Source organism: Pleurodeles waltl, chromosome 1_2 (genome assembly GCF_031143425.1).
Source record: "Pleurodeles waltl isolate 20211129_DDA chromosome 1_2, aPleWal1.hap1.20221129, whole genome shotgun sequence".
In the NCBI taxonomy this organism is placed as follows: domain Eukaryota; kingdom Metazoa; phylum Chordata; class Amphibia; order Caudata; family Salamandridae; genus Pleurodeles; species Pleurodeles waltl.
In genome coordinates this window covers 672,147,602-672,167,615 of record NC_090437.1, presented here as the reverse complement: position 1 = coordinate 672,167,615, position 20,014 = coordinate 672,147,602, and positions in this window count along the sequence as shown.

Genomic DNA, 20,014 nt, shown 5'->3' with positions numbered 1-20,014 from the left:
TTAGTGCAGGACTGACCAGTCTGCCACTAACAGACACGTTTATGACTCCATGGGGTGAAAGCCTTTGTGCTCTCTGGGGTCATAAACAAAGCCTACTCTGGGTGGAGGTGCTTCACACCTCACCCCTGCAGGAACTGCAACATTTGAACACTTGGCAGTGAGCCTCCATGGCTCAGGCCTCCTGTTACAGTGCCTCATGGCACCCCTGAACCTAGCTCACCAGATTCCTGTTGACCTCAAGAAGAAGAAGAAAGAAGAAATAATGAGGACTGCTAAGCCGACCCCAACAGAGAATACTGTAGATGACAACCGACTTGGCATCTGTTTTCTACTGAGCACCCCCAGTCCTCATAGGATTCCATTGCAAACCCAAAGCCAACTTTGACCTCTGCACCCAGTCGGCCCCGTGTTGCTGGTGGTGCTCTTTTGGGGTCAGCCAAAACTTTGACCTAACCCCCGAAGCCTGAAATAAGAAGTCGTGTACTTACCTGTTAAGCAAGCTAACACTTTTCCCCCCAGGACTCTATTGACTTCTATGAAAAATTGCAGTGTCAACTTTTGAAATTGAAAGGTGTTACTTACTTGTAAACTGCTATATCTGCAAAAAACAAACAAAGTACATTTGATACATATGCTTGATACTTATTGACAACTGTACTTACCTGCAACTAAGAGCTTCTGGTTTTAGAAATAAAGTAACAAAATATATTTTTCCTCATATAAGCAACTGACCTGGACTTAGTCATTGAGTGTGTGCCTCATTTCTTCACTGTGTGTGTACAACAAATGCTTTGCACTACTCTCTGTTAAGCCTAACTGCTCGACCACTTACCACAAAAGAGAGTATTAGTATTATCTACTTTAGCCTCTGTTAATCCTCTGGGGAACCCCTGGACTCTGTCCACTCTGTTCACACTGTACCTCATTTTGATATAGCCTATACAGAGCCAGCTTCCTACACTTGGTTACTACCAGTAACCACTTTATGTGATTACAGTTCTCCTGTGGGGATGCGATTACACATGACCACACAATACTGTATTATTTTGGTTGCAGTGACTATGCATTATTGTATTACTACTGGACGGAGGTTTTTCGAGGATCAGTTTAGTTCACATAATATTCATTTATATTTCTTTACCTTTGCTTTGATACTTAGCTCATTAATGTACTGTTAGAGAGGCCTGCATTTCATTTTGGCGATATAACAGTTATATGTTTAAACTATGCAAAGATGGTGGCTACCTTCAGAAGTTTAACACTTTCACATTTTGTCTGTTTTTGATATTCATGAATGCCGGTATGTTAATACCATGAAAGTGCCTTTTTGTCAACTACCATGATCAAGGCTACAGCCGAAACGCGTTGGTATGGATAATTTGGGGTGAATAAATCACTTATTGCATCTTGGTGGTGTCCATGGCGTCCTTGACTTATGGATGTGAAATATATATATATATATGTGTGTGTGTGTGTGTCTATATATATATATATATATATATGTGTGTGTGTGTGTATATGTGTATATATATGTATGTACATAGCTCAACGTGGATAGCCCTGTGCTGATCCTATGCTTAAAAACTTTGCTAGATAAACAAACATTTTAGGTGAGTGTCGCTGGTGTTGCAGGGCGCACCTTACTGGAGCCGCTCTCCACCTACACTTGGGAATTACCCAAAGTTCTCTGTTCTTATATATATATATATATATATATATATATATATATATATATATATATATATATATATATATATATATATATATATATATATATTTATATATCAATATGCAAAGCGGTCCCTTGCAGTGCGCTGTCCTCAGGAGACTGTGTTCCTCATTTTATTTCGATGCGTTTCGACTAACAAGTCTTGCTCACGGTATATATACATATAAAATTCAGTGAAAAAAACAAAGGTTACAGGGAAATTATAGTTAGTTAAGTTATAGTTAGGTTGACGTTTTACCCATACAAAACCATAGAAATTCAGCAGTTATAGTTATACTTATACTTAAGTTAAGAACAGTGGTGTAACAAAGGCCCCCGCAGCCTCCACGGTGCAGAGCGGTCCCCAAGCTCCAGGGGGCCCCCCTCCGCACAGACACCTGGCCTGAGAGCTACTGAGTGAGTTTGGAGGGGGCCCTTTCATGTACTTTTTAAGGGGCCTCATCAATTTTCCTTACGCCACCGGTTAAGAAACTATGGGGCATATTTATACTCCGTTTGCGCCGAATTTGCGTCGTTTTTTTCGACGCAAATTCGACGCAAAACTAACTCCATATTTATACTTTGGCGTTAGATGCGTCTAGCGCCAAAGTTCCTGGAATTAGCGTCATTTTTTTGCGTGAACACCTTCCTTGCGTTAATGATATGCAAGGTAGGCGTTCCCGTCTTAAAAAATGACTCCGATGCTATTGCGTCGGATTTATACTCCCGGGCAAAAATGACGCCCGGGAGTGGGCGGGTCTAAAAAACCCGCATTTGCGCCGGATTTTAGCGCCTGGGTCAGGGCAGGCGTTAAGGGACCTGTGGGCTCAGAATGAGCCCAGAGGTGCCCTCCCCTGCCCCCAGGGACACCCCCTGCCACCCTTGCCCACCCCAGGAGGACACCCAAGGATGGAGGGACCCACCCCAGGGACATTAAGGTAAGTCCAGGTAAGTATTTTTTTAAAAAAAAAATTGTGGCATAGGGGGGCCTGATTTGTGCCCCCCTACATGCCACTATGCCCAATGACCATGCCCAGGGGACATAAGTCCCCTGGGCATGGCCATTGGGTAAGGGGGCATGACTCCTGTCTTTGCTAAGACAGGAGTCATTTCAATGGGGGATGGGCGTCGTAAAAAAATGGCGCAAATCGGGTTAAGACGATTTTTTTGCCTCAGCCTGACTTGCCCCATTTTTAGACGCCCAAACGCCATTTTTCCCTACGCCGGCGCTGCCTGGTGTACGTGGTTTTTTTTCACGCACACCAGGCAGCGCTGGTCGGCTAACGCCGGCTAACGCCATTCAATAAATACGGCACCCGCATGGCGCTTCAGAATGGCGTTAGCCGGGGCTAATTTTTTTGGCGCAAAACTGCGTTAGCGCAGTTTTGCGTCAAAAAGTATAAATATGGGCCTATAAGTCATTGCCTAAAGTTACTTAATGCCACAAGTTATAGTTTCTTCAGATAAGTGTAACCATAACTATAACTGCCAAATTTCTATGGTTTTGTATAGGTAAATCATTAACCTAACTAGGACATCCCTGTAGCCTTTGTTTTTTTTTCAGTGACTTTGTATGTTTTTTTAACGTAAGATAATATCTAATTGCCGTATGTAATACAACCACTGACACTTATGGCCGGCCTGTGGCCAGTGCGCTGCAGCCAACCTCCCCTCACATGCACCAAACCCCACACCAGGCAGGGCCTGTGGCATGTGAGTGAGTGCTTTTTTCAATTTTTTGGGGGGACCTGCAGATCCTTTGCAAGTTTACACAGGGGGCTTGCTAAGTATCGCTGTATATTTGTGGATCCGCAGATCAGTAAAAAAAACATTTTGGGCCATTTTTGCCCATGAGGGGTAACTGAGGGACCGCTCCTTCTCTCTTATGGGGTCATGATACCTGTATCCTGACCCCTGGAGTCAGTTTTTTTATTGTTTATTCCTCCCCCCAGCCCGATGCAACAGAGAAAATGGCAGCCACAACTTCCCCTCAGGTTGCAGCCAGCAAATCAGGGCTTTGCTTTTCCTCAGAATCTGCAGATCCCTGGCGGGTGGATCCTCGACTCTAGATAGCCATATTTATTTTCCCTTTAATAACTTCAAAACTACTGAACAGGTTTATACCAAATCACAAAAAGAGACCTTTCTGGACCAAAAGCGAGCTTTCTGCCAAATTTGGTGTAATTCTGTTTAGCGGTTCAGGCTGTAGTCATGCCTGAAATCTCCATGGGAAATTGCTTAAGGAAACCACATTTTGTACCCCCCCTTCTCAGCACCCTGAACCTTTCCAGACACCAGCTGAGGTGACCAGGACACTAGTTTTAAAAATTTTGTGAGGATTCCTCAAACGACTCGAATTTTATCAACAAAACAAAAAATGTTCTGTCTACAGGCTATCACCAGTATATATTCACTTAAAAAACCAAAGGTGATAGGGATGTTATAGTTAGGCTCACATTTTAAACATACAAAACCATAGAAATTCACCTGTTATAGTATAGTTAAAGTTACCTGTTATAGTTAAAGTTATCTCAAGTAATCTCAGGTAACTATAACTCGCGCCCCTATCATGCACAGTTTTTTTGTCAAACATTTTACTGCAAATATTACATGGATATTATCAATGGTGTTATCAAAGATGTCATGAGTGCCGTAAAATGTGGGATAATTAGCAGTGCATGGCGAGGGCGCAAGATATAGTTGCCTTAGGGCACGAGTCACGGTTACTTGAGATAACTCTAACTAATATAGGTGAATTTGTATGGTTTAGTACATTTAAAATGTGAGCCTAACTATAATATCCCTGTAACCTTTGGTTTTTTAAGTGAAATTCTATGGATTTTTTTATTCTATTTCCCAGCTATAATGTCCCTGTAACCTTTGTTTTTTTTCAGTGAATTTCCATGTTTTTTTAAATGTAAAGTAATTTTCATTACTATACGTTAATCCAACCAACACCACGCACAGCCTTCAGCCATGCGTGGCAGCAGTTGGCTGCAGGGCCTGGCCTGCAGTCAGGCCCTGTGGCCAGCCCCTATGAGCACCCAACATCACATTGTGCATGGCCTATGGCATGTGCAGCAGTAATTGGCAGCAGGTCTGCATGCCCACCAGGATGGGGTCCCAGGGGCCAAGATTGGCCTGGGGAAGAAGGCAGCATGGCACTTCCTTCCCAGGTTGATCACAGCACCGGGATCCCCCTTCCATGGAGCCCAGCCTAAATATATTTTTTGGGGGGAAGGAGGGCCTTGCGCCCCCCCAGGCCAATCTTGGTCCCGGGGACCCCATCCCCTGTGGCACGGCCAAAATATTTAATTGTGTTTTTAGGGAGAAGGGGCCACGCATCCAGTCTCCTCAGGCCAATCTTGGTCCTGGTGACGCATCCCCTGAGGGCTGGACACATTTTTTTGGGGGGTCCACGTTGCCCCCCTCCCTAAGGCAATCTCAGCCCCAGAGACCCCATCCCCTGGGGCCCGGCCTAATTATTCACATTTTTTTGGGAGGGGGGCTGCGCAGCCCTAGTTAGCCCATCCCTTGGAGCCCAGCCATATGGCTTGGGAGCCCCCAGGACACCCAGTGACAATGTTGGGGACTGTGGGGGGAGCTGAACGCCCCCACGGTCCAAGCCACCTCCCCACCTCGTGTGGGAGTCGGTATTGCTGTCACAGAGAGGGAGCGGCTAAAGTAGCTCCCTCTCTGTGAGAGCAATGTTTCCTCTGTTTTCCTGCCTGCAAAGATGCTGATGAGAAACACAGGAAAGCTCAGCTAGCGTGAAGTGAGAGCTGCTGTCACCAAGACAAAACAAACAGCTGTGTGGAGGGGGTGAGCACCCTGGGACATAGCAGGAGCTGGCTCTGGGGTGTGGCTGTCCCCAGGCCCATTATTGTCTCCTCAAGTGGGGGCCAGATGCCCCCCACCAACATTCAAATATCCCCGGGGAGGTGGTGGTCCCATGGGCTAGGGGCAGGAAACGTATCCCCTTCATTGTTATATTGCAGTGTTGGGGGCGGAAGTTACCGGGGCTTGAGAGGGGGGGCTTTTTGTTCCCCACCATCACATTCGGCAAAATCCCCGGGGAGGTGGCGGGTCCCGTGGCTGCGGGTGGCCACCCAACCCCCATGTCAAATTTGGTAAAAGCCCCAGGGAGGTGGTGGTCCCCGGGGCTGCGGGGGGGCTGAATGGCTCCCCTTTATATTTGGTAATCCGCGGGGAGGTGGCAGTCCCTGGGGCTGTGGGGGGCTGCAGCGGGCTGCGGGGGGGGTTGGGGTTGCAACCCTGCATCCATTTTGTTAATGGCCCGGGATGATAGCGGTCCCCGGGCCTGTGGGGGGGATATGCCAGGCAGTCCCTGTGTTTAAATTTGATAGTAGCGCCGGAGAGGTGGTGGTCCCCATGGCTGCGGGGAGGGCGGTGGGTGTCCCTCCTGCATCCATTGTGTTAAAAGCCCCGTCGAGGTGGCAATCCCCAGGGCTCTGGGGGCCGGACAGCCCCCGCATCCATTTTCATAAAAAACCCAGGGACGTGGTGGTCCCTGGGCCTGGTGAGGGGGGGCAGGCAGCCCCCCACATTAAAATGGCAATGCCTCTGGGACTTGCCCACCCAGGGACTTCAGCAATATCAGGTGGGGGCACAAGTTATAGTTACCTTAGGGCAGGAGTTATAGTTGCTTGAGATAACTACAACTATAACAGATGAATTTCTATGGTTTTGTACATTTAAAATGTGAGCCTAACTATAACATCACTGTAACCTTTTGTTTTTTTCAGTGAACTTCTATGTTTTTTAACATTTTATTTCCTAACTATAAGGTTCATTTAACCTTTGGTTTTTTCAGTGAATATATATAGAGGTATTTGACTTATTATACATTTTTTGTATTGAAAAGTAACTCTGTGTGCAAGTGACAGTTGATTTGTCTTCATTATGTTCCTCACAATTGTTTTGGCACTTCAGAAAAGGTTTCCAGCAGGGGAAAGATTCTATGTACTACATGCTAAGGCCCTCATTACAAGTCTGGTGGTCTTGAGACTGCCAGACTCGCGGTGGCGGTCGGACGCCCGCGGTCATGGTGGTCGGATCCCCACATTACAACTGCGTCAAAGCTGCCACGGTCGGACCGCCGACACCTCCAGGTTGCCGATACCTTGTCAGGCTCGGCAATCTCCATCCGCCAGGACAGCGCTGCTTGCTTGCTTTTTTTTATTTTTTTTATACTATGGATGTGGCTATTGGTTGGATGCTAGCAGCCCACACCTGTTGAGAGGTGGAACAACCATCGGGGGAGAGTACGTTACCTGGCCTCCAGGCATCACCTGGAACCCCAGAGGACTGGTGGTGGTTCTCTCAGCCCCCATTACAACTCTTTCCCTGGGAGGAGAAGGTCTTGCACAACGTACATCCTGAAGGCCTGACTGGAATCCCTGGTGGAATGGTAAGTGGTAAGTTGCACTTAGCAATGTCTCAACAGTCACACATGGAGTTATGCCCTTAAGTTAGACGTTTAGGGGCATATTTATACTCCGTTTGCGCCGAATTACCGTCGTTTTTTTCGACGCAAATTCGGCGCAAAACTAACGCCATATTTATACTTTGGCGCTAGACGCGTCTAGCGCCAAAGTATGAGTAAAGAGTGTCATTTTTTAGCGTGAACGCTCTCCTTGCGTTAATGAGATGCAAGGTAGGTGTTCCCGTCCCAAAAAATGACTGCGACGCAAATGCGTCGTATTTATACTCCCGGGCAAAAATCACGCCCGGGAGTTGGCGGGGCAGAAAACCCCGCATTTGCGCCACTTTTTAACGCCTGGGTCAGGGCAGGCGTTAAGGGACCTGTGGGCTCAAAATGAGCCAACAGCTGCCCTCCCATGCCCCCAGGGACCCTCCCGGCCACCCTTGCCCACCCCAGGAGGACACCCAAGGATGGAGGGACCCACCCCAGGGACATTCAGGTAAGTTCAGGTAAGTATAAATATTTTTTTTTTTTATATTTTTTTGTGGCATAGGGGGGCCTGATTTGTGCCCCCCCTACATGCCTCAATGCCCAATGACCATGCCCAGGGGACATAAGTCCCCTGGGCATGGCCATTGGGCAAGGGGGCATGACTCCTGTCTTTACTAAGACAGGAGTCATGTAAATGGCGTTTGGGCGTCGTTAAAAATGGCGCAAATCGGGTGGAGGCGATGTTTTGCGTCAACCTGACTTGCACCATTTTTAAGACGCCCTAGCGCCATTTTTCCCTACGCCGGCGCTGCCTGGTGTACGTGGTTTTTTTCCACGCACACCAGGCAGCGCCGGTCTGCTTGCGCCGGCTAACGCCATTCAATAAATACGGCGCCCGCATGGTGCTTCAGAATGGCGTTAGCCGGCGCAAAATATTTTGACGCTAAACTGCGTTACCGCAGTTTAGCGTCAAAAAGTATAAATACAGGCCTTAGAATGGTTCAACACCCTTATCAAAACAGATATATCTAATCCTGACTCCACAAAATATCTTGTTCATACCACTTACTAGCATCATGGTTGTATATCTCTTTTTTTACAATGTGCAATATGTTTAGTCAGATTCTGTGTTTTTCCCCATGGATCATCCCTTGCATTTGCTTAGTCCTTTGCTTTAGATAAGTGTATGTTGTTCTCCCAAAAACAGGTCCAAAACAACATCCATTTGCACTTGAAGGTGGTATTTTCACCTCTTCACATCATACCCATATTTGTTTACATGTTGTAAATGTGTGTTCATTTACATTATAGTTATTGAAACAGATATGTGTAATTCACTTTATAGAAACTATTGTCTATGGTGTCAACATATGACTACAACTACCATGATGTCCTGTTTTTTGTATCTGCAAAACAATAGTGCAATGCAATGTGGCTCCACCTTCCTTTACTTCCATATGTGCACACATATCACAAATCTGTGCATTTGGCAGTCACCCTGACATGGTATGGATGAAAATGTCAGTTGTTGTGTATCTCAAGCATTTTGATGCCTTCGCATAGCTACATTGAAGTGATATAAATGCTCACATAATTCATAGTCTACTGAATCCACGATTTCCTACCATGTGATGTGGCATGCTGAATAGAAGTAGTAGCTACACACAAGTTGCCTTGCACTGTTCATATGATGACCAATGACAGTTTTACTATTAAGTTGAACCACAGTTTGTCTAATGTTTTGTAGTCTGCTAGGCCTGGAATGATCAAGTACTCTAATCTACTCATCACTGTTGTAGGTTGAAAGTATAATTCAGAAAAAAACATTTTATTTTTCAGGACATCTCTACATCATCACTGGAATTTGTATCTGTGTAAATCAGCCTGCATGTATAAAACAATGAAAATCACACAAAGGCCTAATCAGAATGTACGTTTTTAGGTTGTCCCATTTGCAGCTAAAGACACATATGAGGTACAAACCAGATAATAGTTTCATATTGTCTGCTTTCTTCTCAGTTCCAACCCCCGTGGGCCAGGGTACCACTGTCTGCCACTCAAGACACCTCATCTGCAGACCAGGATCAAGCCTCCAGTGAGGACTCCATTCCTGCATGTCCGGATGATAGGGAGCAGCCTGGTCCATCTGGTCAGTCTGGACAGACAGCTCTAGTAAGTCGCAGTCGGCCCCTGCCTACAGCTCCCACCCCAGCTGCAAACCACAGTTCTGAAACAGGATACCTCCACTTCCTGCATACTGAAGAACTACACACCAATATTGTTCCCCCTAGTCCTGGTTGCTGTTGAGACAATACCAACACCGCCTCCAGTTGGGCCAGGACCAAGTGGGATGGGGCACACTGCCTCCAGGGCAGAGAGTAGTGGGGGTAGGCGCTGTGAGAGGGATTCAGTGGGCCAGGAAAGTGAGGCCACTGGTGTCTTTGTCAGCCAGACCACCAGTGACCTAGTCTTGGGAGAAGTACAACAGTCACAAGACGTGATGGGCCAGGTAGTAACTGAGTGCCAGAAGATCAAGGAGGTACAGATGGAGCTCATGTTAGAAATACACAACCACAATGACAAAATGAGCTCCCTGACTGGGCTGCTTTTCCACATGTATCACCACATGTGCAGGGCTTTTCCCATACCATCTGCCCATGTCTGTGGTCCTTCTACATATAGACCAAGGACACCACTGCCAGACACAGACAAGGAGACTCTGCCACATTAGGAGCCTGCTCCTTCTATCCCAGTCCCTGCACCTATGCCCCCCGCCCGGAGGTGACGGTCATCCGGCCCACCAGGAGAAGATGACAAGACCTCCACCACCATCTCCAAGAGACACAGATCCTAATTTCTTCCAGTGTGTGTCTACCATTCACGCTGTGGACTATTTCAGAGACACATTTACCTTTTTTTAGGACAGTTGTATTTTGTACATTGGACTCCAAACTGTTTTATGCTCTACTACTATACTTGCATCCACCATGATAGACTTTTCTTAAGTTAGCTTTCTCATTGTTTGAACCACCTTTCTGTTTCTTTGTTGTTGCATTTATTGTGGCATTTAATTTTTCATGTCAGTGTTCCACCATCATTTTGTCTAATCTTTTGAACATTTATTTGCAAAGGAAAATTAGAAAAGACAAATGGGTAATGTGGTAACCATTTCATTCAAACAAAACAAATCAAAGTTGCAATTTATTGGTAACACACATACGCGGGAAACAAGTCTTAGATTAAATCAGAGCAGAGTTTCACAAACGATCCATATTCCCAATAATCCGTGCCATTTAGAGGGGAACACCCCACAACCTTGACACCATGGAAGAAAGGGAATATTGCATGGAATCATATTAAATAGGCAAACTAGCATTGATGCATGACCTCACCTGGAGCCATACATCCTGACCTCACAATAGGAATCCCACATCAATGTTGGAAATGGCCATTTCTGCAGGGTTTCCCCTGTCATTTTGGCTTATGACCTCCTGTTTTTGATCCTGTGCTGAACTTCATTTTTGCTTGCTTTAGGACTCTGGGCACTTAACAACTGCTGGCCGGTGCTAAACTGCAAGTGCTTTCTGTCTAAATTGTATTGGTAATTTGTTTATCCACGATTGGCATATTTGGTTTACTACTAAGCCCCTAGTATAGTGCACCAGGTGTGGCCAGGGCCTGTAAATTAAATGCTACTAGTGGGCCTGCAGCACTCATTGTACCACCCACATGAGTAGCCCTGAAAACATATCTCAGACCTGCCACTGTACTGTCTGTGTGTGCAGTTTTACACTGCCATTTAAACTTGACAAGTGCACTCACTTGCCAGGCCCAAACATTCCATTTTACTACATGTAAATCACCCCTAAGGTAGGCCAAAGACAGCCCTATGGCCAGGGTGCGATGTATTTAAAAGGTAGGACATGTACTGGTGTGTTTTACTTGTCCTGATTGTGAAGTACTGCTAAATTTGTTTTTCACTATTGAAAGAACTATCTTTCCCATAGGCTAACATGGGGATTGCCTTGAAATATCTTCTAAGCGTAATTTCACATTAGAAGCAGATAGAGATTTGGAGTTTGGGGTCTCTAAACTCACAATTTAAAAAGAAATCTTTTGGTGAAGTTGGTTTCTAAATTGTAAGTTTGAAAATGCCACTTTTAGAAAGTGGGTATTTTCTTCCTTAATCATTCTGTGTCTCTGCCTGGTTGTGGAATACACGCCTGGGTCAAGATGACAGTTGTGCTATTTAGAATTCACTATAGACAGTCACAGAAAGGGAGCTGAGGTGTGCCCTGCATATCCTGATGGGTCTTCCTGGGCTAGAGTGGTGGGAGGAACTGACACTTGCACCTGAATAAGACTGTGCCTGCCCTTACACAAAGCAGTCTCCAACACCCTGGAGTGTGTCCTAGGCCAGGGCAGGGTATTGTGCACTACAAAGACTTTCTTTTGAAGTGTGCCTGCTTCAAAGGCAGAAATGAGAATAAGTTGACCTTTGAGACCACAACTTTAGAATCCTTCTGGACTGAGTACATTCTGCCAGGAAGAAGAGCTAGATGATTTAGGAGGGACTGCTACTCTGTCTGTAACTTTGCTGTGCTGTCCTTCTGCCTTCTGCTTCTGTCCTGGGAGTGAAAGGACTGGACTTTGCTTCTTACATCCTGCTTCCAAAGGTTCTCCAAGGGCTTGGACTGAGCTTGCCTCTTGTTAGAAGTCTCAGTGGCCTCAAAGACTTCATCTGCCAGCACCTGGGCTCTCTTGTTGAGAATCCTGACTCGCAAAGTGGTGATAAATCCAGTTCCTGGCCCTTGGGAGTGAGTTCTGGTGCAGCCAAGAAGAAACCAAGTACATCAACTCCAGAGCGATTTCGAAACCAGTGCTGCTGTCCAACTCTACACCACTGCACGCACCAGAGCCGTGGTCCCCGCTGACTGCAACGCCACAGGCCCAACACCGCCACAGTGCCTCTGAATTCGTTCCACAGCATGAGTCCCGAGTGCCAATTCACCAACATCCATAACACCCAACTCCAACTCCACCGCAACACCTGTGGCCCCATGGCGTGATTGCGACACCGCAAAGTCAACGCCTCGCATCTTAACCTACAGGATTCATCGACCCAGCTGCTTTGTAAGAGGCCAACCCATCACCACCGACGCTGCTTCACCTTCCCTTGTTAGTGAATGTAGTAGTGTTCTAGCAGCTTAGGCTGATAGAGGTAGCTATAGCAGAGCAGCTTAGACTGAACTAGGAGACATGCAAAGCTCATGCAATACCACTTATAGTTACACAGTACTTATACACAAGTAAAGACAATACTCAGTGTTACCAAAAATAAATGTATTTATTTGGGTGACACAGTACCAAAAATATCTTAGAGACAAAACTCCTTCTGGAGGTAACTATTATATACAATATATACTCTAGACACCAAAATTAGACAAGTAAATAGTCATAGAACAATGCAAACAGTAGGAAATCCTATAGAATGCAATGGGAGAAAATAGGTCTAGGGGCAAATCAAACCATATACTAAAAAAGTGGAATGTGAATCACGAATTCCCCCTCGACAAGTGTAGTGTGTGCAGAATCGCTGGGAGAGTAAGAATACAGTAAAGGTAAGTATATTAATCCACCCCAGAGCCCAGAAAAGCAGGAGTAAAGTACTACAGGTTTCCTTAGGACACACTACACCTCGTTTTGGGGATTTTGCAGCAGCCAACCAAGTCTGCAAAGAACAACTGCTGGATTATTGGACCTCAAAACCTGCAAAGGAAGGGGACCAAGTCCAGAAGTCGAAAGAAGTTCCAGGAAGGACAGGAGCCCCTGCCAACCCAGAAGAGGGTGCAAAAGAAGAGTCTTTGGTTAGTGGAAGACTGCAGAAAGGCACCCTAGGAAGATGCCAGCGGGTTTCTGCATAATTCAAAATATGTCCCACGGCGTGAAGATCGTTGCAGATGAGATTTTGTGTTGGAAGGCACCAACAAGCCTTGGCTATAACAAAAATGCATTTTTCATCAAAATGGCGCTGGATAGACCCAGGAGGGACCTGGGGGCCTCAACTCTGTCTGAGGAGGAAGAGGGGTTCTCAGCACTTTAGAGAGCCATCAGGATGCCAGCCAACACCTCCAGAAGCCACAGGATCCGGGTTCAAAGGAGGTGTGCCAATTGAAATTGGTAAATGAAGTCACTGGCCTGCAGTGGCACATTTAAAAGCAGAGAGAGCATAAGCAGTGAGGTTCTGATTAGCAGAGCCTCAGTGACACAGTAAGGCACTACACAGGCATACACATTAGGCTACAAACTATGAGCACTGGGGTCCTGGATAGCAGGATCCCAGTGAGATAGGCAAAACATACTGACATATAGTTTTTATCTATGAGCACTGGGGTTGTGGCTAGCAGGATCCCAGTGACACAGTAAAAATACACTGACACACACTCACAAACAGGCCAAAAGTGGGGGTAACCATGCTAGAAAGAGGCTACTTTCCTACAGTGTGACATCTATTGCTCCAATCACATGTGGTAGTCCACCCAAAGCATAACATTCTCCCTTCACAGTGGACAAATACTATTGTTGTAGGAACTGGATGTTGCTGCTAATGTGTCTCAGCATTGAATTGAACGACTTCTTGTAGCACACCACTGAAATTTGGTTGGGACATGCCCCTAGATACTGCCACAGTGTTTTGAAAAGAGAAAGTGGCCACAAAATGAAGGCCACAAATGAATTTTGTGTACTGAAGTACACAAATGCAGGATAGTTTGTCTTTTTAACTGAAACGTATTATTGATATCCTTTTCCTCCATGGTGGCAAGGTCTGGAAATGGCCTGAAGACCTGAGGCTGTCGTCTCCTACCCATGCCTGGGTTCAAAGGGATGCATGTATGGAAAAGAAAATATTAGCCTAAATGGTCACACCATACTTTGATGATTAACACAAATCTTAAGTCTTCGTAACATTAGGAATGTCATTGCGTCATACATTCATACATGTACACACATTGAAGTTCTAAAAATTTGGTAACAAACTCATTTTTTTATTTAATTTTTTTTAATTATGTGCAAATAATTCATTTAAAATGTATTATTTGCACTTAGGGGGTCATTCCAACCCTGGCGGTCGGTGTTAAAGCAGCGGCTAACCCGCCAACAGGCTGGCGGTTAAAAAAATTGAATTCCGACCCTGGCGGAAACCGCCAACAGAGACCGCCACTTCAACACTCCGACCGCCACGGCGGGACAAACAAACAGCGCGGCGGTCACCGCCAACAGACAGGCGGGAGACAATGTACCGCCCACCCTATCACAACCCACCAATCCGCCACCTTTTCCGGGGAGGTAGCCCCGCCGATAAAAACACGGCGGAAACAGCCATTTCGAATGGGAAACGCTCACCTCCATACACCCCACGAGGAATCTGGACAGCATGGAACCCGAACTCCACATCCTCCCAGCTATTGTCTTCCTGCTCCTCTACCAGGAGCACGAACGCCGGCGCAGAAGACAACGGTGAGTACTGCACCTACGACACAGGGGAGGGGGGAGGCAAAAAATTACAGGGACACACATACGCAACACACCCACCCCCACCCTCACCCACTACAACACACACATCAATGCATAGCAATACATCACAGTTACACCCCCCAAACCCCCCAGAAGAATGCAAAGACAAAAGGAAATGATCATAAACAGTCGAATATATTGTATCACTGGCTTATAAATATATCACACATCTAAAACTATTATATACATAAATATTAAAAGTCCGATCATTTTTGCAGGCATTGTCCGTGGACCACAGGGCCCAAATTACATGGGCAAAGCCCACACAGGATACCTGACACCAACGGAGAGAACACTGCAGGGGCATCAGATAGCAAAACTACAGGCACCTCAGGGGGAAGGGGGGGCACCTCAGCCAGATGAGTCCACGACGCCAGATCCAAAAGGGGCCTCCATGGCCACTGTTCCATCCTGGGGAGTGCAAAGCCACAGTCTCTCAAGTCTCTACAGTGGGTGGTTTGCCCACTTTACCATCCTGGGGAGTGCAAAGCCACAGTCTCTCAAGTCTCTACAGTGGATGGTTTGCCCACTTTACCATCCTGGGGAGTGCAAAGCCACAGTCTCTCAAGTCTCTACAGTGGGTGGTTTTTCCACTTTACCATCCTGGGGAGTGCAAAGCCACAGTCTCTCAAGTCTCTACAGTGGGTGGGTTGCCCACTGTGCCATCCTGGGGAGTGCAAAGCCACAGTCTCACAAGTGGATGACAGTCTCCACTGGTTCTGTAGGGGGCTTGGTGCCCAGAGTGCTTCGTACAGCCCTGCCCGACACAGATGAGGGCCTGCCCCTTCTGCCAATGGGCCAGCGGTGCTTGAGACGGCGGGACCCAGTTCAGCGGTGCTTGAGAGGACGGTGCCCAGTTCAGCGGTGCTTGAGACGGCGGTGCCCAGTTCAGCGGTGCTTGAGACGGCGGTGCCCTGTTCAGCGGTGCTTGAGACGGCGGTGCCCTGTTCAGCGGTGCTTGAGATGGCGGTGCCCTGTTCAGCGGTTCTTGAGATGAAGGGCCCAGTTCAGCGGTACTTGAGATGAAGGGCCCAGTTCAGCGGTGCTTGAGATGAAGGGCCCAGTTCAGCGGTTCTTGAGATGAAGGGCCCAGTTCAGCGGTGCTTGAGATGGTGGTGCCCAGTTCAGCGGTGCTTGAGACGGCGGTGCCCTGTTCAGCGGTGCTTGAGATGAAGGGCCCAGTTCAGCGGTGCTTGAGATGAAGGGCCCAGTTCAGCGGTTCTTGAGATGAAGGGCCCAGTTCAGCGGTGCTTGAGATGAAGGGCCAAGTTCAGCGGTGCTTGAGACGGCGGTGCCCTGTTCAGCGGTGCTTGAGATGAAGGGCCCAGTTCAGCGGTGCTTGAGATGAAGGGCCCAGTTCAGCGGTGCTTGAGATGAAGGGCCCAGTTCAGCGGTTCTTGAGATGAAGGGCCCAGTTCAGCGGTGCTCGAGATGAAGGGCCCAGTTCAGCGGTGCTTGAGATGAAGGGCCCAGTTCAGCGGTGCTTGAGACGGCGGTGCCCTGTTCAGCGGTGCTTGAGATGAGTGTCCAGTGCAGCGGATCCGGCCATGGCATGGATGTCACTCGCCACCTGACATGTGGCTGGCGGGGCCTTCCTGCCCATCTGTCTGGTGGCTTGCGGGGCCCTCCTGGGCTGCAGTACCGGGCCTGTGGGTGTCCTCCTGCCCACCTGGGACGTGGCTTGCGGGGCCCTCCTGGGCTGCAGTACCGGGCCTGTGGGTGTCCTCCTGCACACCTGGGATGGGGGTGGTGGGGCCCTCCTGGCCAGCTGGCCTGCTGCCGAACTTGTCGGGCGTGCTGCCCTTCCCACCCTTCCCTGTTCGCCTGTGGCCCTTTCCCACCTTTGGCGGTGTGCCAGGTGGCACCCCACTTCCTGCCGGAGCCATGGTAGGGATTTTGGTCCCTGGTCTCTTTGGCCTCTCGCGCCGGGCACTGGCAATCTTCGGATGCTTTTCCGGGGGTGGGCTGGCCGTGCCTTGGCTCGTAGCTGAACTGGCTGCCCTTGAGGGTGGGGGACTCCACAGTCCATGGCAAACAGTCTTTACAGGTCCCGATTTTGTGGTGGCTGAGGTGCTGATTGGAGTCTTATGAGATGGACGGGGTGGGGGAGTTGTTGGAAAGAGGTCAAGTTTGGAAAGGAAAAGCAATTTTGAAAGAGAGGGACGGGTAGGTGTAGTGGGTATGGGAGTGGAGGAAGAGGATGTGGTTGTAGGAGTGTGAATTCTGGTGTCTTTGGGTGCAGGTGCTTGGGCTGGAGGCTGTCGTGAGGTGGATGGCTGTTGGGTGGGTGGCTGCCTGCGTTTGTGTAGTTTGGAAGAGGGGGTGACAGACACACTGGGAGAGGACACAGGGGACGTGTAAATGGTAGTGGGGGTGGTGACTGCACGTGTGCGGAGTGTTCTGGTGGGTGTGCTGGTGATGGATGTAGTGGCTGAAGATGTTGTGCATGCAAGTGTGAGTGGAGACGTCACAGGGAGGGAGGAGGGAGACGAGGAGGAGGGGGACACAGTGGAGGCAGTGGGTGTTGGTATGTCTGCATGTGGATGTTGCTTGTGTGAATGCTTGTGTGATGTGTGGTGCTTATGTCTGGATGAGCTTCCCTTGGGTGTTGAGGTGTGTGCAGGCTGGTCTGATGGTGTGTCTGGAATAGGCAGAGGTACAGGGGATTGGGTCTGGGTGGAGGAAGTTGGAGGGGGGAGGCTAGAGACAGGGACAATGGCTGCCGTCAGTGCTGAGGCCAGAGCGTTGAACGATCGCTGATGGGCAGCCTGACCAGAATGAATGCCCTCCAGGTATGCATTACTCTGGTGCACCTCCCTTTCTACACCCTGGATGGCATTCAAAAGGGTAGACTGCCCAACAATGATGGTCCTCAGGAGGTCAATGACCTCCTCACTGAGGGCAGCAGGGGTGACAGGGGCAGGGCCTGAGGTGCCTGGGGCGAGGGAGATGCCCACCTTCCTGGGTGAGCGGGCACGGGGCAAACGCTGAGGGGCTGCTGGGAGGGCGGTGCTGGTGCGCTGGGTGGCGGCTGTACCTGTGGTTGCGGGGGGCACGGATTTTGCTGCCACCACAAGGGAGCTCCCTTCAGAGGACGAGTCGCTGTCACTGACATCAGCACGAGTCTCCGCTGTGGAGCTCCCCTCGCCCTCCGTCCCACTGGTGTATTCGGACTCCGTTGCATGGCCCTCCAAGGCCATGTGGGATGCAGCTCCCTCGTGCTCCGATGCCACTTCTCCTCCGCCTGATGATGCTAATGCACACATGAACAGGAAGACCACAAAAAAGGGTGGGGGGAGAAATAAAGACATGTTGAGTGCATGCATTGGCGACACCGTTGGCGGAGAGGACAGACACAGAAGCCCCCTGCACTACGCCATGCACTTGGGGTCCACTACGCAATCCATGGGACATGGCCTACAAGCCTATGGACGACAACTGCACACATAGATGACACAGGGCCATGGATACCTGTACTTGGCACCCTACAGAGGTGGGGGGTGGGGGCACAGGGCCATGCCTTACGGAGGGGCCTAGCCTACAGAAATCGCTCTGGCCTAGGGATAGCCACAGCCCACCTCCCCCACCCAGACACCTCCACTGCGCGCAAAGTCAGCAGAATGTGTTTGTACTCACCCCCTTGTGTCTGCTGTGATGTCCTCACGCGCCCATCCAAATCGGGGTAGGCCACCACCAGGATCCGGGACATCAGGGGGGTCAAAGTACGACTGGCACCCCTCCTACGTAGGGAGGCCATCCCCAGCTGAGCCTCCACCGTCTTCCTGCTCCAGCGTCGGATGTCCTCCCACCTCTTCCGGACCCTGGGTGCCCCATCTGTTGTGGACCCCCAGGGTCCGGACGTCCTTGGCGATGGCACGCCAAATAGCGACTTTCTGGTGGGCGCTGACCTATGTGACATGTACAGGGAGAGAAAAATAGTCATCACCTTCTGCATGCTCGATGTGAGTGGGCCCCCATCCCCACCCTTGCCATGTGGCACATGCTCTCATCTGTCGTTTGATGCATGCCTCAATCGCTCCCCTCCCCACCATCTTTCATCCACCCCACTCAACCCAGGCATTGCCCACTAAGCATGGTCCCTGTGTACTTACCTGTTGGTCTGGAGGACCGTAGAGTAGCGCATACTGGGGGAGGACCCCATCCACAAGTTTCTCCAGCTCCTCCGCAGTGAAGGCAGGGGCCCTTTCCCCAGTCGCATGAGCCATTGTCTCTTCCAGACCGAGGTCACAGCAGCACTTGCAGTGTAGGTCCTCTCCTGTGGAAGATCAGGTATTGAGTGATTAAGCAGATAGAAAATGGCGGTGCGTACCGCGGCGGTGCGTACCGTGACCGCCGGCGCACATAGTCACTGGCTCCTGAAACCCATAGGGTTCAATGTTAACCAATGCGGCTTTGCGCCGCGGTCTTCGACCGCCTACCCCCACGGTGTGCCACGCCAACGCATTGACTTCACATCCCACTGTCGCACTTCACAGGTCAGGCAGCCGCCATTTCAAGGGCACACATGGCTTAATTTCTACTGAGTCACACATACCTAGGCCTTGCATCAACACTCATACAAACCTTTCAATGCATTGGGAATCGTGTTATGTGCAAGCTGTGGTTACGTACCTGTGGGTTGATTGACTCTGTGCTCGCTGTTGTCCTTCATAGGCACCGTCCGCTGGGATATGCAAGGAGATGGAGGAATCTTCCCGTGTACAGACCGCTGGTGGACCTGTCAACAACGGAGGAACGACATGTCATACTGACATACAGGCTTGACCGAGCCACTATACAGGAACTGTGTGCCCAGCTGGAGCCAGACCTGATGTCACCCATCCGCCAACCCACAGGGATCCCCCTCTAGTGCAGGTGCTGTCAGTACTCCATTTCTTAGCAAGTGGGTCTTTTCAAACAACAGTGGCCATATCATCAGGGATGTCCCAGCCCATGTTTTCCAAGGTGTTGTCCAGAGTGTTGTCTGCCCTGCTCAAACACCTGCAGAGCTACATCATTTTCCCTGAGGTGGGGGATTTGGTTACAGTGAAGGGTGATTTATATGCCCTTGGACATATTCCCAACATCATTGGTGCCATTGATGGGACACATGTTGCTTTGGTCCCCCCCAGCAGGAGTGAACAGGTGTACAGGAACCGGAAGAGTTATCATTCCATGAATGCACAGATGGTGTGTTTGGCTGACCAGTACATCTCCCATGTTAATGCCAAGTTCCCTGGGTCAGTGCATGACGCCTACATCCTGCGGAATAGCAGCATCCCGTATGTGATGGG